Raw genomic sequence first — 26,404 nt, 5'->3', positions numbered from 1 at the left:
GAAGTTGGAAGCTAGGAAGTTGGATGGTGTACTCTCATATGTCTGTAATATTCATCCCTGAGTTTTCTTTTAGAAAGATGGGTCTTGCCAGGACTGGCCCTGTTAATGAGACATGTGCCTCAGGCAGTGGATTGTGCCCCCTCACTTACCACCTGTTGGGCAGCTGCTGCTGCCATCACTGTGGCCAGCTCACTGTGGCTGCTGCCACTGGCCACCCATCAGTCATAGAACACTTGTTAATCTTTAAACAGAATTTACCACTGTCGTGGTAAAGTAGTGATGGTACGGGCACTTTCCATGGCCACCTCAACCTGAGGAAAGACCCCTTCCTCAGAATGTGACACTTAAGGATGAGCAGCAGCAGCAGCAGCAGTGAGGCACTGGCAGGCAGCAAGAAGGGGAAAAAGCAGTGGGGGCAGAGGACAAGGGGATAGGTAGCAGCAGGGAATGACTGTAAGGTAGGGAGCACACATGAGGGGAGAAAGGTGGTGGTGACAGGAATCTGCGTCAGGCAGTATACCTGGTCCTAGATCCTGATCTCACCAGTTTCTGTCCTTGGGGCTGAGGCAGAATATCTCCTTTAGTTCAGTGTGGCTAGTGACTACTTATATCCTCAGCAAACACACATGATGCTTTGCTCCTATGGTTGGGAGAATCTGATGATTATGATGCACTGTATTTCCAGTCCAGTAGTCTGAAATGTGAATGTCAAGCCTGCAGTTGAGAACAGAAGTCAAAAAATGGGATTTTGAACGTAGCCATGATAGTTTGGCTACTGTGGCATGGCTATATTGAAATCAGTTTTGGTGTGCATTCTCAGAGCACCATTCTGCATTTCAGGCACCAACTCAGAACTCACTTTCAATTTCAAGGGGGGCACGAAAGATATAAAACATAGTGCAATGCATATTGTGACGTGCCCCTTGAAAATAGAGGAATCTAGATGAAATGGATATACTCATTCCAGATACCATTCTACATTTCAAGTTTGAAGCCCTGTTCTGACCCCTTTTATTGCAGGGAGTCAGAAAAGAAGCAAAATACTTTATAATACATTGGCTGGAGCCCTGCCTCCAAGATGTCTTCTGTATCTTTAAAAGTTGTGCAGGGGGAAGGGAGAATTCCACCTTGTGGTTTTTCCCATTACAGGGTTGCAAGAACACCTGCACTTGGCTGACTTTCTCTTCTCCTAAGGATACAGGATCAGTCTCAGGCTCTGAGCCTGTCAACCCTATTCTGAAATGAGGTGGCTGTTGGGCACAGGTGATTCTCTCTCATTGTGTGCAAGGGGCGCTGCATTCATATGAGAGCTCAGCCCTGTGCCCCATACCATGCACAACCTGCACATGGGTGCACAGTGTGAAGAACTAACCTTTAGAAATATTGCTAATTTTGTGAAAAAAGCTAAAGAACCATTTGACTGCAAAGAGACTGAAACATCTTTGTTCTAATTCTTGCCTCCTTCATTTCCTCTAGAAAATAATTCCATTTGCCATGTTGTTCAATTCAGATGCATTTAAGACACTTCTTCGAAGTCAGCTATACCCCCAAGTGTGAATCTGATTTTCATCTTTAAAAAGAATTCTCAGGTACCATGGGCACTGCAAAATCAATTGTAGCATCCAGGAACACAGCATCCAGGAGACACTGCCAGGGGTTCACAAAGAGGCAAAATGAACCTCACTTAAATAATTGAACAACCAAGGTCTGACTGAAGCCGCTGTGTGTACAAATTATTTATACAATCTAGCAGTCAGCATATCATGCTACCCTATGTGTGAGGTTAGAAAGCTGGATTCAGCCAAGCTGACTTGCAAACTGTTATGGTGTTTTATTTTTGTAACATATAGCGGTATGAATTAGATACTTATAGAAAACTGAATAGTTTGAACTATTTGATTAAAATTACATATAAAGCAATGACCGTTATAAGAGACAGGAGGCTAGGTATAGTATGTCCGTCACGACAGTCTATAGCACCAAATCACTTTCCTGAAACACTGTGGATGGCTGTATGTCAGGATGCTAGAATTATTGTACTCCACAGAACCTGCCCCAGAACACATGCAAAGCTGTTGCTAATGACCGAGGGTGCGTACATGCTTACCCGTTTGTAGCACAAAAATGAAGTTTTCCCCCAATATGGAATTGTTAATACGCATACTCAACATGCCCTTGCAATCTAGATCGATTGTGGATCCTGCCATCCAGACGGGTGGGCATGATTACTTGATATGTGTTTGAAAACCCTCCCCATGATTAGATTACATGTTTGAAAACCCTTCCCTCATGTTCTTGGTATATGTCGACCCACAACATCATTGGGCAGGTATGGATACCTCCCCCCCCCCAGTTGGTGGCAATGGACATATTGCGGGGCGATGCAGAAGCAATCTGCAATGAGCTTTTATTTTGAGAATTTGTCTAGAAGCGCTTGTCAGGGGCAAAAATATGCAATAGGTCTAGATTGTGTGTGGACTAGGTAGAAAAAACAAGAATTCTATCTCCATTGATTCTAGAATAAAATGCTGTGTGTATTCAACCTGAGAATACTATGCCCCCCCCGCATTGTAAGATAATCTGTGTTTGAAAAGGCTAAGGATTGCCAGTAGCCCAAGGCAGCTGTGTTTGTTTACACTTCAGCTCACTTGCTCAGGAGCAAGTCCACAGATATGAATGATCTCTCCAAAGATTTGCTCCACCTCTGAATCTGCACTCATGCTGTTTTCTATTTCTTTATATACCCTAGAGGCTGAAAAATTAATTTTACGTTTCAAGTACTCTTACTGTGACTAAAATCACAATGTGTGTTTTAAAACAACCTTGTTTTCTATTGGGCAATTGTCTCTGGAGTCTTGAAAGAACCATAACACTGTCATTGTGAAAAGCATCAATTTTATTAAAATTTCCTCTGCAATAGAGTCAAATGAATTTCAGGGAGAAAAAAGAAAAAAAGTTTGCTTTAAAGAACAATTTCCAAATTCGTGCACTTTTTAAATTTAAAAATGTTAAACAATTCTATTTAACATTGTGGACATATTAGAGTACAGCAGAATCACCAACCCGAACAAGGCTTTATATCAGTCCCTTCTCTTCTACTGTTGGCCTACTCACTCTCTCACCCATCCTACCTTGAATCCTGCCCTTGAAGAAAGGGGATGAAAGGAGACTGAAATGACAATCTTCTATTAAACTGGACCTTTCTTTCTGAAAGTATTCTGGTTTGTTCATTCTACTACAGTCTATCTATATTTTGGCATGAAATCTGAAAAGTTCATGGAATTTCTCTTTTAGGTAGGGTCATGAAAGCACTTTAGATAACGTTGCCCTCCCTTTTACTGAAACAGCTGTTCCTGTGTCTTTAACAGCAGGCTGGCACATTTAGCAGATCAACATTTGTCCACCATTTATCACTATGCCAGGAAAAGCTTCACAGGCTAAATTGCTATGTATCAGGCTGCCTTTAATCATGCAGATTCAGTAAAAAAAAAAAAGAGAGAGAAAGAAGACCATTTTCACTATTGTTAAATAAACGTTTGTGTCATGGACATATCACTGTCCTAAATTCTAACAAACTGCTATAATATAAGCTGGGGGTTGCCATGACACGCACAAAGGCCTTCAGTGGCATCCCTAGCAGATAGCACAGAATCTGAACTTTTTTTAAAAAAAAGTCTCTAGCCCTTTTTGAAAGAAAGTTATGGAACAAAATGTGCAGGTAACCTTCTAAGCAGTTTCTGTGAAAGGAGCCAACGTGGTTGTTCTTGCCTATCAGTGTTATTAGCCAATGAGCAAAGTCAAACCTATGATTGATAAGTGAGTTGTTCGGACACTAAGCAATCTTGCAGTGCTCTGGCAAATGAGAACAAAGCGTTTGTCTGGGGGAATCATTTCAACACATGTTTTGGCAACTCATGTTCTTGCCAAGATTACATAATCAATAGTCACTACCTCACAAGAACCCTCTCTGCAGAAGAAGCCAACTTTCCCTTAGCCTATGTCATTACCATCCACAAAGAATTTGGTACTTTTGAAAGAATCTTCAGGGCCATTTATGTGCCCCACAACATTTATTGTATCCATGTGGATAGGAAGGCTCCTGGTAAGTATAAGTGAGATGTGAAGAAATTGGTAGACTGCTTCCCCAATGCCTTCCTTGTGTCAAAAACTGAGGTGGTCGTTTATACTGGGATAACCAGTTTTCAGGCTGATTTGAACTGCATGAAGGACCTCCTGGGATCCAGGATCCAGTGGAAGTATGTTCTCAACATCTGCGGACAAGACTTCCCCTTGAGAACCAACAAGGAAATTATCCGCCATCTGAAAAGATTTAAAGGGGAAAATGTCACACCTGGCGTCCTCCTTTCAGATCGCTTTACTAAAAGGATCAAATATATTTACAAAGTTTGTTACAGAGATCATGGAGAATATGATGCTCAAATGCTGAGCACTATGTTGCTAAAATCACCTGTACCCCACAACCTGACCATCTACCGTGGCTCTGCATATGTTGCCCTAACAAGGGCCTTTGTGGAGTCTGTCCTCTCTGAAGAACGGGCTCTTGATTTTCTAGAATGGTCTAAGGACATCTATAGTCCAGATGAACTATATTGGTCAACGCTCAGTAGGATACCAGGTATGTAGTGGCATCCGACCATTTATGATTTCAATGGCTGGGGGTTGATTTCTGATCTAAAGGTGCACACTTCTCAAGGACCTGTTTACTAAGAACATATCCAGATGGAGCATTATTTAAGCATCTGATTAATTTTCAACAATCAGATGACTTTACAGATCTGAAGACTTTCAGGCTGTACATGCAAGCTGTGCTAATTGTTGGCTGTACAAACCATAGGCCATTTGAACAAAATCCTGCACACCACTGCAGGGTAGATAAAAATCAATGATTTTGTAAATATGTAAATAGATTTTTAATTTTTAATTAAAAAAAACTGTAAAAGTTTAAGATTCTCTTAAAGATTAATGTGAATACAAGGATATTAGCCATATAGTTAAACTGAAATCAGTACCTTCTTTCAGATACTTCTCATTATTTTATATAAATTTAAGTCCCAGTCCTTTACATACCTAGCAACCAGTGGACCAGTGGAGACTGGTCAATTAGGACAAATGGGACGCTGCCCTTGTGCCCAGATTTGCTTCCTCCAAGCCTGCCTGCCTGCCTCTGTACCAGGGTGTGGTCCTGGCTGTCAGTTTCCTCTTCCTTAGTCTTCGTGCTCCTGTTGCAGAACTCAGGAGGAAAATGTGGACAAAAGTAGAATTGGCTCTGCCTGTCATTGGCTCTGGTTCTACCTACTGTTGGGCTCCCTACCTTCTGCCTCACCAATCCCAGTGGGCATGAGCCACCACTGCTAGCAATGCCCCATCCTCAAAATCCTAGCCCCTACCAGCTACAATCTCAGACCTTTGCACTTTGAGCAAGAAGGTCTGAAAGGGGAGTCTTTGCACATTCTGCTGAACAGGCTTAGAATCCTCTGCACAGTCAAGAACCCTGTGCAATCAGGGTTCCTGGTTGTATGCTAAGTACTTTTAGACAAAGCTGTGAATATTCTCCCTTCAGACCTACCTGCTCAATGCACACAAGTCAGATGTGAAGTCAGCAAGGATAGATTGTTGGAGATAGGGCTAGCATGTGTGGCCCTGATCCTCCCCCCATGCCTTATGAAAAAGTGTGTAGATGAATGCCTAAACAGGGCAATACTTAACCTCATGAACAAAGACCCTATATGGGAATATTTTAATGACTTTCCTTCTATAGCAGGATGGGGAAACTTTTTCTGCCCTAGGGTGCATCCCGTCCAGGCAACCTTTCAGGGGCTACATGTGCCAGTGGTGAGTGGGACCAGAGGCAAAGGTGGGCAGAGCAATGAATGTAATTATTACCTGTGTGCAGTAGGGTAATTTCTTCACACATTCACATGCCCCTCTCTATCCAGGCTAGGAAGAGCTATTATCAGAAGCAAGAACACTCAAGGAGAGCACAAAACAGAACTAGTGGAGTGTTTGGTTGGGAAGGGGGTTTGGCCTGGGGGCCAGTTAGAGGCCTGGTCCTGAAGGCTGGATAGAGAAGCCTGAGATTCCCACCCATGCTCTGTAGGTAAGAAAGGAAAGCATGCTAATTATTATTATTTATTACATTTGTACCCTGCCTTTCTTTTCATGATAGAAACCCAAGGCGACTTACATGGGTTCCCAGGCAGTCTCTCATCCAGGCACTGACCAGACCTGACCCTGCTTAGCTTCAGCAGGGAGCTGGCCTTATGTGCCTTCAAACAAACATATGCATAAAGTGTGACAAATATGCAGTACCTGGTTGTAAGAGTGAAACTGCTGTATAAATACTACCATATTTGGCTATAAATTAATGTGGTTTAGCAGTCAGATTTGCACAATTGATTAAGAAAGAAAATATGAAGGATCAATGGGAAACTTGGTTTAAAACCAGTGATTTAAACCTGAAATGGGTCAAGATAATCAGTTTCATCCAAATTCGTTTATAGATGAACTTCCCCTTGACCAAGAAAGGTGTGTTAGTGATCAGGCATTAGTTGGCATAAACCTGGGTCAAGACTCTGAGGAGGCTACACCACTCTCTCCTTCAAGGCAATGGGGGCTATACCATTGCACAGTGATGCATTCATCACACCCTAGATCCACCTCCATAGCTGGCATAAAGAGCTAGGATGGGCAAGGAGCAAAAGGACATGAAGGAGGCCTCACAGCTGCAAACATCTTGTCCACATCCTCAGACATCAGGAACTGCAACTGATCCTACAAAATCAAACAAGATGGACACTATGGTTGAGGAATAATTGGAGCACTTAGTTGTAGAAGTGACCTCAACGTTTTATGGGGTTGTTTTCAGTGCTGTTGGAATACATTTCACTCACCTGTCAACAGAAGGTTATCATAAACCATTAATCACTTCTGTTGAACCTCAGCAATTCTTTTAAAATGTGGCAATGGGCCCTGGAGCCCACACCTCCCAAGTACTACATTCATTTACACGTATAGTATGCTGGCAGCACATGCAGGCTGGCCAGAGATTAAATTTTTATTCACGTTTGTTCTCATGCATGGACTTTCCAGTTTGCTTCACTGCAGGATTCACAACTCAGTAGGACAAAATCATGCCTTACTTTGTGATGCAGAAATTGTCTGTACAGCTGGCAATTTTCAATATAACGTTTTGAAACAGATTTTTTGTCTCTTGAGCTGATGTAGGCAAAACTGAAGGATTTCAAATGAAGTCCACTGCCTTTAAAGAAACCGATGTGAACAAGAATTCCCACATGGTGTCAAAATGCTATTGAAAACATGAACATTTTAAGCTTAAGTACTGGCATTTTAAGCTTAAGTACTGGCATTTTAAGCTTAAGTACTGTGCTCTCGCAAGACTAGCCTTTCTCTTCTGCTGTCCCTCCAAATAACAGATGTCCCTGGTTCCATGCCAATTGATGCTACACGGGAAGGTGACCTGAGAGCTATCCTGTGGAACAATGGGACTAGTGAACTATGTCACGGTAAAATACATTTTGTTTCTAGCACTGAAAGCTGGATTCTTCTTACTGAATGCCTTGTATGCAATGTCCTTGGTCTGTGCTGGTCCTGTTTTTCCTTCAGTTTAATGGAGGTTTCAAAAGGGTTCAGAAATGTACTTGACATTTCAGAACTTTGAGTGCATAGGCCGGGAAACACCAATCTTTCCATGGTCCTTTCCCTGAAACCTTTCCTGGCAACCCACACTCCAGAAGGGCCCGGCCAGGCATTAATATTTGTCTGGAGAACGACCATGTTTCAAGTTTAAAATCCAAAGACAAAGTTGAAGAGTACTCCTTTTGTGTGTTTGTTCATGTTTATTAATTGATATTTTCCTGGAAATGTGTGTCCTAAGGTTTATACAAACAATTCCTGCATGGCTGGGTGAATATGTGCAACAATCCCCCATGTGCATTTTTTTGGCTGGCAGTTCTGACAATACATTGACCAAAGTTCTCCCATTGATTCTCATGGAATTGTTCCACAACTGGGGGCTTGAGAACTGTAACCTTAGTGGCTTAGAGAACTCCCAAGTACAAATTCAGATAAAGAGGGCAGTTTATATTCTCTACTGAAGATAGTTGACTAATCAGCCAAGCTGTGTAGCAAAAGTGGCCTGATGGCCCATTTTCATGAAGAAAAAAATGCTTCTGAAAGGAGTGATCAACAGCAATTATGTAACAGGGGAAATATAAACCTGTCCCTGTCTGCCGTTTCTCCATTCTAAATTATTTCCCTCGAACAACTTTTTCTCTCTGCAGTTTTAGATGAACAACTTGAATTTCAAACGTCGTGGCAGAAAGCCTGGCCTCTGTGCGAGTTCAGATGCTCTGAATGTGTCCAGTCTCAGGCACATTCTGCCCACATACAACCCAGATTCAAGGCAGAAACAGTGACTCGCAGCCAGCAGAAAGTGACTTGTACTCAGCTTCACTGAAGCTTCCAGCACCGCATAAGTGACTGTCTCTATGATAGAGATAGACACTCTTTTCAATAGAGACAGATGCTCTTTTCATTTGGCAACTGACAAGGATCCCAGCATCTAAGATCAGGGATCCATCATATGCAACCAGGGAATCAACAAGCTGACACACTTGGCAGAATTCCTTGTTGCTCCCTCCCCCCCCTCCCTGGATTGCTTCCAATACTCATCCAGAGCCATGACCATTGGGGTTATGGTCCTTAGCATGAATTCTCCACTAACATCTTTTAGCAGCATGGCTAAATATCTAAAAATTATATATTATGCACATACCTCTATTTCACTATATTACATTATTACATAGGCAAAAGGCTGGAATACAGGGGAGTTGAAGGCTGTTTTGTTGAGTGTGATGAATCAGTGTGTTTCTTGAACTTCTCCCTTAAACAGTCAATAAAACAGAATGAAAATTAAATTTAATCAATAAAACCTAATGAAAATGAGATGTCTGGGGAAATGTGCCATGTCTTGTGCACTCCTTTAGGAGCAAGCCTCATTGAGGGATTTCCTTTTCAGGATAGGATACAGCTACAAAGGTCTTGGCACAAACATGAATGAATGAATCTTTATTTTTACCCCGCCCTTTTTCCAAAACTGGAACTCAGGGCAGCTTACAAATAAAAACTACACATAGGTAAAAAATCATACAAAAATATACAATTAAAATAGAATTAAATTATTCGCGACATTAAAACCATGAAACATACACTTAAGATACTAAGACAATTTAAAACACTAAGAATAGGACCATAAAACAATACAACAGACCTTCTGAGGCCCTATCTTAAACATCTTCTAGTCCAAAAGCCTGTCGGAATAAAAAAGTCTTTGCCTGCCGACGGAAGGATAGCAAGGAAGGGGCCATTCGTGCTTCCCTAGGAAGAGAGTTCCAGAACCTGGGGGCAGCCACTGAGAAGACCCTATGTCGCATCCCCACCAATCACACTTGTGAAGGTGTTGGGACTGAGAGAAGGGCCTCTCCTGAGGATCTCAATGCCCGGGCAGGCTCATATAGGGAGATACGGTCTGACAAATAGCCTGGACCTAGGCCGTATAGAGCTTTAGAGGTCAAAACCAGCACTTTGAGTTGTGACCGGAAGCAAACTGGCAGTCAGTGGAGCTGTCGTAACAAAGGGGTTGTATGGTCCCTGTAACCAGCCCCAGTTAGCACTCTGGCTGCAGCTCTTTGTACCAGTTTAAGTTTCCGAACAATCTTCAAAGGCAGCTCCACGTAGAGTGCATTACAGTAATCTAAACGGGATGTAACTAAGGCATGCATCACCGTAATCAAATCAGGCATCTCCAGGAACGGGCGCAGCTGGCGCACCAGTCTTAGCTGGGCAAAAGCACTCCTGGCCACTGCAGAGACCTGGGCCTCCAAGTTCAAAGCTGAGCCCAGGAGTACACCCAAACTGCGAACCTGTGTCTTCAGGGGGAGAGTAACCCCATCCAGCACAGGCTGAATCCCTATTCCCTGATTTGCCTTTCAACTAACCAGGAGCACCTCTGTCTTGTCTGGATTTAATTTCAATTTGTTCACCCTCATCCAGTCCATCACTAATGCCAGGCACCGGTTTAGGACCAGGACATCTTCCTTGGCTTTAGGTGGAAAGGAGAAATAGAGTTGGGTGTCATCCGCATACTGATGACACCGAACCCCAAACCCCTGGACAACCTCACCCAGCGGTTTCATGTAGATGTTAACATGGGGGACAAAACTGAGCCCTGAGGGACCCCATATGTCAATGGCCAAGGAGTCAAATAGGAATCCCCCAGCACCACCTTCTGGGTTCGTCCCTCCAGGAAGGAGCCGAGCCACAGCAACACAGTGCCCCCAAGTCCCATTCTGGCAAGGCGGCCCAGAAGGATACCATGGCCGATGGTATCGAAAGCCACTGAGAGGTCCAGTAGCACCAACAGGGACACACTCCCCCTGTCCAGCTCTCTGCGTAGGTCATCCACCAAGGCGTCCACAGCATTTTGGCACTACTTGTCTTATCCAGAAAATGTTTTTATGATAGTATTTTATTCCTTGGCAGGTCACTATAAAAGAGACATTTGTGTCTTTGGAACTGGAGACCTGAAGTGGCTGCTGGGCAAAAAAAAAGCCTGTTTGCTAACAAAGTTGAACTTCAATCATACCCACCTACTGTGGAATGCCTGGAACTGACCGTTCAAGAGGGAGCACTGAATCAGTGTGAGATACCTGTGGAACCACATTGGTGTAATGAAATAAGGCATAGTTTGGGAACTATAGTGCATATGGTGTTAATTTGACACGGTACAGAATGTGTTAACTTGAGATAACATAGAACTAGAAAAACAAAGTTCCTAAGGTGCCTGTGGATGCTAAATGTTCAGTTGGTGTTTGATACTTAAAATGCTAGTTTACCCATCCCATGTAACAGGTCACTATCTAAGTAGATAATGGCTCACTGGAATGCATCGCGCCGGGGGAGGCAGAGGCAGCACGGATGAGCGCTCAAGGCCAGGACGTTAGCTCAATGCAAGACAATGGAGAAACCTGGAAAGTTACTAACAAGAGGGAGGGGCTGTCTTAGGAGGGCTTTGAAAGCATATATCACTTGTGACTATGTAATCACGCTTTAGACTGGTTTTCAGGCACGAGCCGAAAAGTCTAGTCTCTCTTTTGCAAAAGATATTGATAATTAATAAAGGTGTTGTCTTATATCTTGGTCTCCCATATGGGTGTGTTTTTGGAGCTTCCTCCAGATGTAAAGAGCCATTTTTTGGTGTAACATTTCTGGCGAGCCAGAGCCAGGAGGTCTGGCTGACCTGCTGGCCTCCCGGGTCATCCCTGGCGGGCCAAGGAGAGCGCTCCAGGTTGTTTGAACCTGCCTTGGGGCCAAGGCTGTGAAGAGCAGAAGGCACAGCAGTATCAACCGGAGCTCCAATAGTGAGACCATAGAGCCAACACCTCAGGGAAGTAACAGGAAGCTGTCGGTGACTGTGTGGTGGTCGTGGAGTCAGAAGGCCTACTGAAAAGCCTGGTAAGATCTGCTTGCAGAATTGGGAGTAGGGGCGACTTCACGAGGGGCCCGTGAGATGAGAGCCTGTTGAAAAGCCCAGGGAACTGACCTATAGCAGGCAGTTGAAAAACCCAACTAAAATGGGAGCAGGGGCGTCGCACGAGGAAAAACTGCAGAATCCACTGGGATGTTTTTTGAGAAATTTTAAAGATTTTAAAAATGCATATGGTAAAGGTGCTATGACTAAATGGGGTCTGATTAAGTTTTGTAATAATGAATGGACAACGTGGGGTTTGGGATGGCCTCAGGGGGGAACTTGGGATAAAAGTATTATAAGTGCTGTACATGCGAAAGTCACAAGGGAGGGAAGATGGGATCAATTTCCCTACATTGATGTGTGGCACGATTTGGTGAAAACAACCCCCCCCTGGATAAAGAAATGTAAAGGTGCCTGTTGTAAAGCAATGATAGCCTCAGCCGTGGGGGTTAAAAAGTCCCAGCCCCAGCCTAAAAAGCCCGATCCTCCTGCGGTTTTAAGTCAACCAGAAGAAGACCTTTTTGTGAATGATTTATTGCATACTTTTCCACCTCCGTATAACCCCCCTCAGAGGACCCCTTCGGGAAGCGGGTCTGGCATATTAGCCTCACAGCAACAAGCGTTCACCCCCTCCACACCCCCTATGTTAGCCAAATACATCAAACAGCTGGAGACAGCTGGTCAGAAGTGGAGATTTCTGGCGGCCCAGAATCAACAACAGTTGACACAATTACACAGGCAACTTAGTGAAATGCAAACAAGTCTGAGGGAGGAAATGAGACAGGAATTAGCTTCATGTGTCGGTGAATTATCTGAACAACCCGCCCTCAGCCCCATATGGGCAGGGGTGACGACGAGAGCACAGGCAGCAAGAAGGCAGGAAAGGGAAAGAGAAGATATGGCTGATCTGACATGCCCTATGAGAGAGGTGGCAAATCCTACTGCCCCTGCTGCAGCCCCAAGATCATATGTATATACCCTACCTCAGATTTATTTAACTGGAAAAATCAGACCCCAACCCTGAGGGAAGACTCAACCAGAATGCAGGATTTGTTCCAATCAATATTTTTAAGCCACAACCCTACGTGGGCTGATGTTCAGACACTACTCCAAACACTTTTGAGCCCAGAAGAATGCACGATGGTGATAAGCCAGGCTAGGTGGCAGGCAGAGATAGATGCAGCCCAGCAGAATGGGGTCCCAGTGGCGCAGAGCTTTCCAGACGTAGATCCTGGGTGGAATTGCCGAACAGGAACCCCCCAGCCCCTTGAAAATTATAGGCGCCTGATACTCCATGGGCTTCAACACGCTGTTCCGCGAACTTGCAATTTGAGTAAAATTTATGAGATTCGGCAGGGTGCAGGGGAGGATCCAGCAGCATTCTTACAAAAGTTACAAAACGCATTCCGGCAGTATAGCACCATGGATCCAGACAGCCTTGATAACCTTCGTCTCCTTAACACTATGTATATTGCGCAGTCAGCCCCAGATATTAGAAGAAAGCTACAGAAGCTTGAGGGGACTCCAGCAATGCTGGTAGAAATCGCCTTTAAGGTGTATGTGAATAGAGACCAAGTGGAGAAAAAGGAGGGGGAGAAGCAATGGAGAAAAGAATGTGCCATCATGGCAGTAGCAATGGCCACTGAACAGAGAGATAATACCCAAATAGGGAATACCCAGAGAGGGAATACCCAAAGAGGGCCTAAGTTGGAGAGAGACGAATGTGCAAGATGTCACGAAAAGGGCCACTGGGCAAAGGACTGTCCCCGAAATAGAGAAGAGCGCCAAGAGCGAGCACCAGGCCCCCGTCAGCCTAAAAAGCAGGAGCCTGAAGCCCACCAGCTTGAAAGGGAAATTCACCACCTTGAAAGGGAAATGATGGGGCATGAGGAAGATTCAGAATGAAGGTGGTTGGGCCTGTACCCCAAGAGGCTAGAGGAACCAATAGTGCCTCTTAGAGTTAGGGGACAAAAGTACAATGCCCTTATTGACACCGGGGCAACTTATTCTATTTTGCCAGGGGCACAGCCTGACCAAATAAGCCCCCACGTTAAGAAGGTGGAAGGCATTGATGGGATAAAGCAAAATCTTCATTTCACATGGCCTCAGCTGGTCAAGATTGGAGATGGACATATACAACATGAATTTCTGGTATCCCCAAATTGCCCTGTTGCCTTACTGGGCAGAGACATTTTAACAAAACTGCAAGCTTCCATTTCCTTTGAAGGGAACCAAATGAGAGTTACTATTCCTAAATGTTGTAGCTCTTCATACCAGATGGCCCTGAGGGGGGTGATGCAAAATAAACCTGCCTCAGTCTTGGAATGGGAGGCAGAGGCAGAGAGCATTCCAGATATAGTATGGGCACACAAGAATAACCCAGCCAGGGCTTTAGAAGCAGAACCCATGAAAGTCACCTTAAAACCCGGAGCAAAGCCCCAACCAGTGAAACAATACCCCCTCAGGCGCGAGGTTCGAGAAGGTCTCCAACCCCTTATCCAACAGTTCCTGAAGGATGGATGGCTGCATGAGACAACTTCACCCCACAATACACCCATAATGGGGGTCCCAAAGGCAGGCAAGCCAGGGGTCTATCGTTTGGTCCAAGACCTCCGAACTGTTAACTCTAAAGTGGCCAGAGACCACCCTGTAGTCCCGAATCCACACACCATTCTGACACAAATCCCAACCACAGCCTCCCATTTCACTGTTTTGGACTTAAACGATGCATTTTTCTCGATTCCTCTCCACAAGGACAGTCAGAATTTGTTTGCTTTTGAATGGGAAAACCCCCAAACAGGTAGAATTTGCCAATATACTTGGGGAGTCTTGCCCCAAGGATTTCTGGGGTCCCCCTCAGAATTTACAAAGGCCCTACAAAAAGACCTGGAAGCATGGAGAGAAAGGAACCCCCAAACCCCGATCTTGGTTTATGTGGATGATATCTTGGTCTGTGGAAAAAACAGGGGGGCTTGCCTAGAGGCTACTAGGTCTCTTCTGAAGGAATTGGCCAAAAAGGGATATAAAGTGTCTAAGGACAAGGTGCAGTGGTGTCAGGACGAAGTTACGTTTCTGGGATACCAAATCAAGAAAGGCAAAAGGGCCTTGGGTCCTGAACGAAGGGAAGCAATATGTGGTATGCCAAGCCCCAGAACTCCAAAAGAACTGAGAGCTTTTTTGGGACTAGTGGGGTTCTGCAGGCAATGGATCCCTGAGTTTGGAGTAAAAGCGGCTGTTCTGTATGAGTCCCTGACAAAGGAGGGGCTAAAGGATTGGAAATGGACTAAATTAATGGGAAAAGCATTTAGGGAGTTGAAACAAGCCCTAAGTAACCCTCCTGTGCTAGCCCTACCAGATGGACAGAAGCCATACCGATTGTATGTGAGCGAAAACAAGGGAGTAGCTTCAGGAGTCCTGACGCAGAAGTGGGGAGACAAATGGCGACCCATAGGATACTATTCTAAAGTACTGGATCCTGTTGCCAAAGGGTGGCCCACCTGCTTGAGAGCGGTAGCGGCAGCAGCATGCTTGTTGCAAAAGGCTGAGAAAATTGTCATGGGGGCACAGCTAGAAATAACAGGCCCACATGATGTAGCCAGAATATTGGGAACAAAGGCGGATAAAGTTCTCAATCCTTCAAGACAGTCTTCCTATGAGAATTTGCTAACTGGACATAATAATCTGACCCTGTCAGTCTGCAATTCCTTGAACCCAGCTACCTTAATCCCTGAACCAGGGGAGTTGTTACATGATTGCCTGGAAGTTCTGGATCAAGATACCTCCATAAGGCCAGGGCTGAGAGACATACCAATAGAAGAGGCAGATAATGTCTTTGTAGATGGGTCTAGCCGAATAGTGGAAGGCAAGCGTTGTACAGGAGCTGCAGTTGCCAAAGGCAAAGAGATTTTATGGAAACAAGCTCTTCCTCCTAGTTGGTCAGCACAGCAGGCAGAACTGTGGGCTGCAACAAAGGCTTTGGACCTATACGCAGACAAAGAGATCAATTTGTACACTGACTCTAAATATGTCTTTGGCACAACACATGCTTTTGGGGCATTGTGGAAGGAAAGAGGATTCTTAGGAAGTAATGGACAACCCATTCAGAATGGCAGTGAAATTAAAGCATTCCTGTCTGCATTATTAAAACCCAGGAAAGTGGCTGTCATACATGTCCCAGCACATGGCAAGTGCAAAGATCCCATCTTGTGCACAGGCAACCGTTTGGCAGATCAAGCCTCAAAGGAAGCAGCGCTAGAGATAGGAGAGCAAGAGAGAGAGGGAGCGTTAATTCCATCACTTGACTTATCCATCTACCAGGCAATATATTTGCCAGAGGAAATTCAGAGAGCCCAAGAGGCAAATGCTAAACTTCTCCCAGGAGGATGATGGCAAGTACCGGGAGGGCAGATTATTATTCCCCGTCCTCTGTTAAGAAATGTAGTGCTTAATATGCACAAAGCCACGCATTTGGGAGGAAGCGCCTTGGGAGATTTGATGATTCGTTATGTTATTGCACCAGGACTGTATGTGGAGACTCAAAGGGCAGCCGGCCAATGTCCTACTTGTGCAGCCATTAATGCAGCAGGGCCAAAGCCCCCAGCACCAATGGGAGGCCGCCCTTGGGCTTTCTATCCCTTCCAATGTATTCAAATAGACTTTGCTGAACTTCCAAGAACTATGGGGTGGCGTTATTTGTTAATTATTGTGGACCAACTCACTGGATGGGTGGAAGCTTTTCCTTGTCGTCATGCAACAGCGCAAACTGTGGCAAAGATTTTATTAAAGGAGATCATACCACGCTTCTTGTTGCCAGAATGTATTGAATCGGACCAAGGGCCACATTTTGTTTCCAAGGTTGTTCAACAAGTAAGTGACTTTTTAGGAATCCAGTGGAAACTACACACTCCATGGAGGCCGCAATCATCTGGGCAGGTCGAACGAATGGTTAGAACCACAAAACAGACTTTGACCAAGATTTGTAGAGAAACCAGATTGAAATGGCCAGAGGCACTACCGATTGCATTAACTAGAATTCGTTGTAGTCCCCGGGGAGAGACTAAATTGACACCATAGGAGGTTTTGTATGGCAGACCACCACGGTTGGGGCAGGGAAAAGGTAGCTCTGTAAATACATTGTTAGGTGAAAATGCTGTTGTTGAATATGTAACTGCCCTGCAGTCTGTGTTACATGATCTTCACAGGTACACAAGAGAGTTCCAGAGATTGCGGTTGGAGGGACCGATCCATTCCTATAAGCCTGGAGATTGGGTCCGAGTTCGAAAGTGGCAGCAGGAACCTCTTAAAGATAAGTGGAGTGAGCCAAAACAGGTCTTGTTGACAACCCATACAGTGGTCAAGATCCAAGGAACATCCAAGTGGATCCACATCAGCAGACTTAAGGTGGCATCACCACCAGTGGAGCCAGGGAAGGAGGTAGCGCAGGACCTCCCTACTGCTGAGGGACAGGAGAAGGGTCCTGAAGAAAACTGGCTATCGGAGATTGTGCCCGGCCTCAGCCTGAAGGTGAGATTCAAGAAGAAAAAGGAGTAAAATGGACTTTCCTTCCTTAATTCCAGTGGCTTGGGAAATCAATTGGGAAAGAATAATAGGTGGACTTGTGGCAGCTGTGATTGTGTTCATATTCTTGTATTGCTTTTGCTGTAAAAGATTGCCTTAAACAAAAAGGGAAGGTATATGGGAGGCTCATCTAAACCTATCTTCACAATGTATAATAAGATGTGGTTGTTGTGGATATGGGGCCTTCTTCTATTTACAGGAGCAGAAGAACCAGAAATTCCAGAAGGAGAACCAGCAAATTCAGTTTTCCATTTGATGCAAAAAGTGGTGAAGGAATTCAATTTTTCCAGTTGCTGGGTGTGTGTGCATGTAGGAGGGAATAGCATAGATCCCCTCCCCTTTAGGCCTCTTCCCCTGACTGCATATGGACATGTGTATAATGAATCTGTCCTACATGTGCAGTATGAAAATGTAAATGACACATGGAAAACATTTAATTTTACCACCAGAAGAGATTGGTATTGGGTAGTCCCCACGTTTGGAACTTGGTGTTTCCAAAGAACCCCACGTCAAGGTGAAACAAGTGTTTCTGTTGGGACTTCTAAATGTTCTATTACTCTCAAATGGCATCCAACTCCATATTGGGATAAAGGCCTCAATTGTACTCAGTACAAAGGATTATGGAATGAGACCCATATAAATGGCACCAGGATTTTTAAGAACCCCAAGGGGGACGACTGTTGGAACCATGACACGTATGAAATGACTTGCATATGTGTGTGTAGATATTTCAAGTACACTACCATGTATTTTGATAATTCCCAAACCCTTCATTGGGTATGGTCAAATGGTACAGGGGTGGATGGGTTCAAAGAGTCATGGTTCGAGGTGGGAGCAGCATATCGATCCCAACCACGAGAAGGAGTGTCATGTCAGGGAGACAAAGATCATCCAGTGCTTTGTGTGAAGAATGATAATATGGTAGGATATGGTAGCCCTTTTTATGGTGGATGGTATGATCCAAAAAGACACAGAGGATCTCCCATTTCACACCTTAATGGCTCTCGACCTTGGGATAAGGGACCTTTTCCCCATGGCATTATAGCCAGGTTGGGACATCATTTTGTCTGTGGCTCACGAGCATATAAAGCGCTCCCAGCCAATTGGACTGGAACATGTTATGTGGCCCTATTGCTGCCCCCAATTTCAATTCATAATGGGACCAATGTAAAAATATATGGTCCAGTACACCAAAGAATAGCCAGAGAGGCTGAAGGTGTCATCTCCAAAGTAGCACATTCAGGTCAACAAAAGTGGGGAAAAGAAATATGGACTGCTCAAAGGATAATAAATTGGGTTGGCCCTGCAACTTGGGAGTCCAATGTTGGTGGCAGAACTGCCCACTATTTGACCAATCGTGTTATTCGTCCACAAGCAGTGGTGGAAATTGTTGCTAACGAAACTGTGGCAGCTTTCAGACTGCTAGCTGAGGACATTAAAGCCCTGAAGCAAAGTATTCTCCAAATTAAACTTGGAATGTATTTTTTATTGGCATTGCAGGGTGGCCTCTGCGCATTTTTGAATGTTTCTGATTGTTGTGTATTTGCAGATGACAATGGGGAATTATTGGAGATACATCTTAGGAGGATTGAAGAAGTGGCACATGTGGAACCCCAAAAGTGGGATGGTTGGAATTGGAACTGGCTAACTAATTGGCTTCCTAATTTTAGTTGGCTTAGAAGTGGATTTATGATATTGTGTGTAATCTTGCTGATTTTATTAATTTTGCCTTGCTTTATTCCATGTATTTGTTTGATCATACAACGCATGGTTGAGAGTGTAACACATAAACAAATGCTTATGATGTATCATAGCCTTCCAAAAGAGGAAAATTATACAGTTTCAACCCCCTAAATTGCTTTTTGAGGGGGGACTGTAATGAAATAAGGCATAGTTTGGGAACTATAGTGCATATGGTGTTAATTTGACACGGTACAGAATGTGTTAACTTGAGATAACATAGAACTAGAAAAACAAAGTTCCTAAGGTGCCTGTGGATGCTAAATGTTCAGTTGGTGTTTGATACTTAAAATGCTAGCTTACCCATCCCATGTAACAGGACACTATCTAAGTAGATAATGGCTCACTGGAATGCATCGCGCCAGGGGGAGGCAGAGGCAGCATGGATGAGCGCTCAAGGCCAGGACGTTAGCTCAATGCAAGACAATGGAGAAACCTGGAAAGTTACTAACAAGAGGGAGGGGCTGTCTTAGGAGGGCTTTGAAAGCATATATCACTTGTGACTATGTAATCACGCTTTAGACTGGTTTTCAGGCACGAGCCGAAAAGTCTAGTCTCTCTCTTGCAAAAGATATTGATAAGTAATAAAGGTGTTGTCTTATATCTTGGTCTCCCATATGGGTGTGTTTTTGGAGCTTCCTCCAGATGTAAAGAGCCATTTTTTGGTGTAACATTGGTACCTTTAGGGGAAAAATATTTTACTTTAAGTTGATGAACAGAACTAATCACGAGAGCCAGCATTCTGGAATAAATATTTTATCTTGAAGCTGTGCATCTTTGGGATGCTCAGTATGTATAATTCTTGAACACCATTGCACTAAAGTTGAAATATAAATTCAGGGCGATCAATATATTAGTTGATATTTTTGATAGTTGATATTCTTGATTTTTTTAGATTTGGCATCTGTTTTGAAACAGAGTTACTATCTGTCCCCCCCTCCCAAGAATTAAGGTATTGTTTGTTAATACTTTGGAAACTGGTTTTGATTAACTGTAACGAAGACAGTGAATTCAGATTTCAAGCTGGCTGAATTATGCCTTGATCTTTGTTGCAGTCAAGTCTTACTATGCGATAGTTCAGATGACTGAATTAAAACTGCCTACAGATTGATAGAAGATCTACTAATGGGGCTTCATCTTTGAATTCAACTCATTAGGTGGACAACTTGTATTGGCTTCCATTTACACTCAGATATCATACCCAGTACTGAATTTAGACGAAGGCCTGAAATTAGGAAACATAGACTACCAGGGCTCTTCTGTTATCTCCAATGGAAGGAGGAACAATGAGAGTCTCATGTGTCTGGCAGGGTAGTGTGTGAGCCCTAAATCAGTGCAAAAGAGCAAAACAGAAATGGAAAAATCATTTCTATTGGAACAGATGCATATTTATACTTTTGACGCATTTGGCTTGGTTGTTAAATGATCCTGAAAATGAAGAAAAGAACCTCAAAGGTGCACAGGACCTAGTTTTTGTTAACTAATATCAAAAGACTGTTCCTTGGGAGCAACTAAACCAACTTTTTTCAGATGAACTGCTTAAGCAGTCTTATACACTACCTGATACTATTAAAGGGAAGTCACTTCCACTGTTCTTCATAAAACACAGTCTACATTTCCATCCCAAATGGTTTGAGAAGAAGACTGGAAAGGTGATAGCATTATATCTTTGCCAGCCAATGTGGTGCCCTCCAGATGTTTTTGCTTGAAACCTTCCATCATCCCAGAACATTGGCCATGCTGGCTGGGGCTGATGGAAGATTTTAGTTCATCAGCATCTGGAGGGCACCATGTTGGCTCCCTCTGCAAAATGTGCTAAAAGTCCTGGGGACAAATGTTAAAATAAAAAAGCAGTATTTTTTTCCTCCCAGTTTTACAGTTTGGAAGTCCATTTATTTTATGGAGACTGGATTTTTATACAGAAATGTTTTATCTGTGCAAAAAAGGCCTCCACCTCTTCCTTGGTATCTAGTGTATGCATGAATATGTTCTGCTAAATATGAGGGTTAATTGGTCTGTCAACGGATTATCAACATCTCATGATACATTTCCAGTTACGGTGTTACTGATAAACATGTTGCCTGTGTTTCAGTTATGGTCCGTTAACTGTTGTACCTTAAAGTGAATGGAAAAATATTTTTTTCCTGTGAAGCAAACACATTTGCACATATCAAGGGCAGGAGGCTATTCATTGCATTTGTTAATAAGAGTGAAATAGTTTCTTGTTAAATAGGTAACAAATTTGTTTGAAAACAGTCAAATAGGCTGTAAAGAATTTCCTTTACTACAGAATTATATTAATGTTATGAGTTTTTCATCCAGACCCACAGCACTACCTTTAACAGCAATGAAGTTACAGATATTAGCAGGTGATAATGATTATCTCCATCCTCTGAAAAGTTTCACTGGCTGATTTCTATCTGTCAAACTACTGTTAAAAAGCAAAATAACAGGCTGGGTTGTGTTCCTCCCCACCCCAATAATTTGGCAACCTTAGTTTGCTGCACAGATTGGCTGTGGAAATGTGTTCCTAATAGGGACAAAGAATTAGCTATATGTATAAAAATTATTCCACTAGCCACAAAATCTGGCCTCCAACATGAAATTTGCAAATGCCAGGAAAGCCTCGGGCTTTGAATTTTTAATCATTTTGAATACTTGAAAACATGGAATACCAGTTAGAACATACAGAAAAAATCACTTACACATCCTGAACAAATCAGTTTGCAATGCACATGGAATCAATTACTCAAGAAAGTGAAGATCTGATTGAAAAATATTCAAATATTCAACACAGGGATCAATCAGCTACAATTAAATGTCCTCTAACATTAACAACTAGGCAAGTTTGTAATCCCTCTTGTGAAACAAACCCAGAAAATTAGGATGCAATGCAAAAGTGGATAGGGCACCTCTTCCCTGTATCTCAACAGTTAGGTGGAAGAGGATTTCAGCAGGTGGAGTTTGTCATTGAAGGTTAAGAAAGGTTACACACATCTATCTTTTCTGATTTCCACCCTACTCTTCTTCCAGGGACTCCAGGTGTGCATACATGGTGTACCCTCCCATCCCTTATCCTCACAAGCCCACATGCGATATAATGATTCATCCAAGAAGACATTATTTTTGTAAAGCACATAGATGGGAAACTTGTAGTCTAGCAACACATCAGTGGTGGCCCCCGAACTATGGAACAGTCTCCCCGAGGAAGTACGCCTGGCGCCGACTCTGCTCTCCTTCCGGCGCCAGGTCAAAACCTTCCTATTCTCTGAAGCATTTTAAGTTACACTGATTTACTTTTAAAAATGTTGATTGTATTGGATTGTTGATTGTATTTTAGTATTATTTTGTTATTCATTGTATTTTTATGCTATTTTATGTTCACTGCCCAGAGAGCTATTGCTAGTCGGGCGGTATATAAATTTAATAAATAAATAAATAAATAAATAAAATACACCTCCTTTCTTCCCTGACCATTCGCCATGCTGACTGGGACTCATTGGAATTGGAGACCAACAACATCTGGAAGGTCACAGGTCCTCCAACTTTGTTTTAAAGTACTGAAATTAGGCCTTGGAGAAATAGCAGACCAGACCAGAAAGTGTCATCCATGAAATTCAGAAACAGATCATTCATTGTGGCTCCATGATAAAAAGGTATCTTGTGACTGCCAGATAGCAAATGACTCATGGACATCCAGTGAAGCTGAATGTTGGAAGATTCAGGAGGCCAAATGAAAGAATGCACTTCTTTACATAGTTAAACTATGGCATTCACTCCTACAGGAGGCAGTGATGGCTACTAACCTGGAAAACTTTAAAAGACAAACATGGGGAGAATAAGGCTATCAATGGCTACTAGCCATGATGGCTATGCTCTGCCTCTGTGGTCAGAGGCAGTATGAATCTGAATACTAGTTGCTGGAAATTGCAAGAGGGGAGAGTGTTCTTGTGCTCAAGTCCTGCTTGCAAGCTTCCCATAGGCATCTGGTTGGCCACTGTGAGAACAGGATGTTGGACTAGATGGGCCATTGACTGATCCAGGAAGCTCTTATGTTTTTATGTTCAAAAAGACAGGAAACTCATTGTGGGTGCTCTTAAAACATATACAAATATTTCAATGTGTAATAAAATACAGAAGTAAACAGAAAAATCAGAGGAACTTCTACAAATGTTTTAATTACACATTTTCTAGTGTAACCCCCCCTTTTTTTGCTCAGTGATCCACAATATCCACATCAATCCCCTGCATGACTGGAACTGTTGTTATGCATACAGGTTATGCCCTTAATATAAATATGGAGGACCTGGTGTTCACCAGATGTTCTGGACTACAACTCCCATCAGCTTCAGCCACCATAGCCAATAGTCAAGGAAGGTGGGAATCATAGTCCAGCAACATTTGCAGGGCCACAGGTTCCCTATCCATGCCTTAGTGATCTATGAAAATGTCATGCTGTTTGATAAAAGTAACTTTTAACATTTAAAACATGCCAACTAAAAAGTCCCATTCTATTTCAGATATGCTAACATCATTATAGAGAGCCAGTGTGGTGTAGTGGTTAAGGTGTTGGACTGGGTGACCTTGGGCTAGTCACTGCCTCTCAGCCTCATGAAAACCCTATTCATAGGGCTGCCATAAGTTGGAATCGACTTGTACATTTACATTTAACATCATCATCATCATCATATATGTTTGCTAGAGTGAAAGTGCAGTAGATTTCCAGTTTCAGGCCAATTATTTATTTATTTATTTATTATTTGATTTATATCCCGCCCTTCCTCCCAGCAGGAGCCCATTCATGAGAAAGTTTTACACAAACACAAGTTTCCTACCTTCCCCCAAAGTGATTCAATAGAAACAGTTCATTTAATAATGTCTCCAGTTAACACAGCCTGAACCTTGGGGCTTAAACATTGCAACTAAATGTTTAAAGATGCAGTCCTAAGCACACTTTACAAGGGAATAAATCCTGTGTTGTTAGGCACTCTTGATCAAATGATTACACAACTTAACAAGGCAAATAACTCTTTATTAACTGCAGTATACTTTCAGCTATTCCTCACTTTCTGCAAGTTCTTCCCTTTAGACTCCTGAACCAGGAATTTCCCTTACAAATCCCACTGAGTAAGATTTACTTCCAAGTAGTCAAACATGGGATGACACAGTTAGGTTGCAATCCTAAGCAAATGTACTTTGAAATAAAGCCCATTTAATTTTGGGGAAATATGGTTAGGAGCCCGTTTATTCAGACATAGCCCTGTGCAGAAACAGCATCTATGAGACACAGGGTCACTTATACCGATACTAATTATGCAGCTGTTGAAGATGCACACTCTCCATGTGGTGTATGAGAGGGCCACCACCTTATCTAGGGGTCTACAGTGAAACCCTATGCATGTATGCACTGAGTTCAATGGGGCTTATTGTCAGTAAGTGTGCGTTGGGTCACAGCCATAAAGGCCACCCAACCTTATTCACCCAACAGCTCCTGTAGGACTGACTCCTTTTTCTTGGTCCGCTTCTGTATCTTTAATAGCAGCCTTACCCACCGAAACTTGATCAGTAAAGGTATTACTTGATTGATATAAATCCTGGAAAATGTTTCCGCTGTTGAACTTCTGTGGATCAGGCTACTGTTAAATGCAACATTATAATACTAATACATTTCAGAGTCACTTGACAATAAATAAAGGCCAAGAGCAGTAGATGCAGTTCAGTCCAACTCTTAACTATTTAATCAGAATCCTTAAAGTGTTCTGTCAGTATATCTATATGTCAAGTTGTACTGCAAAACTGTCCTTCCAAGCTGTTAATACTAACATTTTCTAGTTATTAGATAATTGTTTGTCTTGAAAACTAGCGGTTACCATGGGAACATTAAAATTTTAGGAGATCAAGAGGGCATTTTTTAATTTGTGTGCCTGTTTCAAGAGCATTGTGTTTCCATATACTTTATTTTTAAGGTTGAAGAACCTTATCTGTGACAGAATGTGCATAATTTTCTTTAAAATTGATTATAAAAAACATCACTACCTTATCTTGTAAGGCTTTATAAGAGTAGCAAAAGCAAACAACAACACCCACATTAAATACAGGGATATTTCTTATAAAATTTACAGCAAATCCTATAAATGTCGACTAAGTCTACTAAGTTCAATACGGCTTCCTGCAAGGTAAATAAGTAGGTATAGGATCGCAGCCTCAATCACAAGGGTGCAAATCCCCCATTGCAGAAAGATACTCAAGTTTTCTTACAACAGCATGTCTGATCATGTTTATGCATGTTTCAACAAAACCAAGATCTTAATCCATATAAAATAGTGCTATAATGTACTCACAGACATGATAATCCAGCATATGCTACAGTTACAAGGCATACAAAACCGGCCTAAACCACAACTGATAATGGTTATTACAACTAGTTTGTAGCTTCAGCACTGTTAAACCAGTTAATTTTAAAAGTAAGCTGGAAAGGGGGAGAGAAATAACGTAAGGGACTGTCCGGATGTTCTTTTTATTGTGCATTGTGATGATTTGTGATCATGATGGTATCAAGATAGTTGATTTTTATACTGTTTGCATCTGCAAAAGTTTTGGGGTGGACATACCACTGTGTTCCAATCAGTTTTGTGTCCCATAACTTCCTGTTGAAATCCTGTAACTTCATTCCACAAATCTTCTGATTTATTTTTTGTCCCACTTTTGTTGTGCTATAGTGCAAGAGTGCCCTTCCAGATGGCAATAATGCTACATTTGGGAAGCATAGCAGAGCAACAATAAAGTGGAATGATGTGTGTCCGATCCATAAAAATCTACCAGTAATCCACTATTGTTGTGTCAGTGACATGTTGCAGAATTGAGCTGCAAAAGCTCCAGTCTGTACATAAGAATCAAATGTAAACGTATTGAGGTTCCTCAAGCTACAGAGCACAGCGCTTGTCTGCCCAAGTAATGATGACCCACCAAACGTAATGGGGCCATGGATAACAGCTCAGACTAGATGGGGGTATCATTCAAGTGTGTGTTTCATTCATATCTAAAGCGGGCAGTAAGGGGTTCTTTAACCAAGGAACAGGCAGGAGAGGGGCTGAACCTTTCTTTCCTCTCCCATATATTACATTCCCTCAGTTATAGCAGTGCCTGAAAGTGAACTTCTTGCGTGGATCTGTGGCAGACCCAGGTGCCAATTCTGTCCACATATCTACTCTGGCAACAGTATTACAGGACGTAATAATGTCATCCACAACACCAGAGTTTATTTACGCTTATCTTCCAATGTGATACATGCCATGATCGGCCAGCAATGCTCTTCTGCATTCTAGTTAGGACAAACAGGCCAGTCTCCACAAAAGAATAAATGGACACCAATTAGAAAGGGCAATATTCAAAAGCCAGTGGGTAACATTTCAACCTTTCAGAACGCAATACAAATGACTTTAAAGTAGCCCCATCCTGCAGCAAAGGAACATCAGACTGCAATGTGAAATGGCTGATATATAATAATCAAGAATTTCA

The 26,404-nt window shown here is 42.8% G+C and overlaps 1 pseudogene; it reads left to right on the top strand.

Annotated features, from left to right (window-relative positions):
• Positions 1-2,302: 2,302 nt before the first annotated feature.
• LOC133377185 (N-acetyllactosaminide beta-1,6-N-acetylglucosaminyl-transferase-like) lies at positions 2,303-12,316 on the top strand (annotated as a pseudogene).
• The last annotated feature ends 14,088 nt before the right edge of the window (positions 12,317-26,404 follow it).

Source organism: Rhineura floridana, chromosome 1 (genome assembly GCF_030035675.1).
Source record: "Rhineura floridana isolate rRhiFlo1 chromosome 1, rRhiFlo1.hap2, whole genome shotgun sequence".
NCBI lineage: Eukaryota > Metazoa > Chordata > Lepidosauria > Squamata > Rhineuridae > Rhineura > Rhineura floridana.
This window is presented reverse-complemented; position numbering and strand designations above follow the sequence as displayed.